Raw genomic sequence first — 985 nt, forward strand, 5'->3', positions numbered from 1 at the left:
TGAGAGGTAGAGAGGGAAGCACAGAGACAGAGAATATGGTTCCCTTCCGCGCTCCAACGTCTTAGACACATTGTTGTTCTTGTGTAATGGTCTCAGGTTTCATTGACAAGGAGTGCTCAGAGGAGTGTGAGCGCAGAGTAGCTTTTCTCTGTAACACAACAGAGATATTTAGGTTAGATCGTGAAGTTATATTTAACGCTGAAATATGATGTAAATATGGATTATCACTTTTGATTATATAATCATACCCGAAGCATAGCCAATCATACCCGAAGCTACTTGTAGTGATCAAAATCTTGGTAAAATATATATTTGGAACCGGTGACGATGGCGATAGATAGTATCTTTTTTACGCCATAAACCATGGAAATATGACTTAAAACGAGCTAATTTGCTGTTTAATTTTGTTAAAGATAACGCTGCAAAGAGAAGAATAATCAGTATTCTTCTCTTATGAAACAATGAGTCACCACCATAGCTACATGAGTGGTAAAATTGCTGCCAGGAAATACTGTGGAATAGTCAGTTAATGTTTATACCAAAACTATTTTCAGAATATCAGCATGACACTTACTTTTATTACGTTTTCTGTGATGCTACCACTACCCGTTTTCTATCCGTTGGCCTTGGTCGGGAGGACGTATGGGAACGTTCGTTCGTGAGTTCGTGTGGCGGCGGCTGCGTTCACTGCTCTCCACGCCTCACTCAGTCGACGGCTAGGCGGCCGAAAGCACACGCTTACTATAGTGTGGGTATTACAGTGGAGAGTGTATGTGCCGCATTCTGAAGGAAACGACATTTACCGTGGGTTCTCCGAGTGATCTTCGACGATCGGCAAGGTTACTTTCTTTTTGAGTTACATGTGTCCTTTTATTTATTTTTTGTTCATGTTATACAATGTTTTCGTCTCTTTGGAAATTGCATAATTCACGCGGAAGAATCCCCAGTCAGTCTTTTCAAAAAGAGGGTATCGAACAAGAGGGAG

At 41.0% G+C, this 985-nt stretch overlaps 1 protein-coding gene across 1 annotated transcript in view; it reads left to right on the forward strand.

Moving 5' to 3' along the window:
* Window positions 1-694: 694 nt before the first annotated feature.
* LOC119585312 (canalicular multispecific organic anion transporter 2-like) overlaps window positions 695-985 on the forward strand; it is a 29,058-nt gene continuing 28,767 nt past the window's right edge. The window contains exon 1 of the mRNA XM_037933987.1: window positions 695-839. The gene's annotated coding sequence lies outside the window, so the exon portion shown is untranslated. The remainder of the gene's footprint in view (window positions 840-985) is intronic.

Source organism: Penaeus monodon, chromosome 19 (genome assembly GCF_015228065.2).
Source record: "Penaeus monodon isolate SGIC_2016 chromosome 19, NSTDA_Pmon_1, whole genome shotgun sequence".
Classification (NCBI taxonomy): domain Eukaryota; kingdom Metazoa; phylum Arthropoda; class Malacostraca; order Decapoda; family Penaeidae; genus Penaeus; species Penaeus monodon.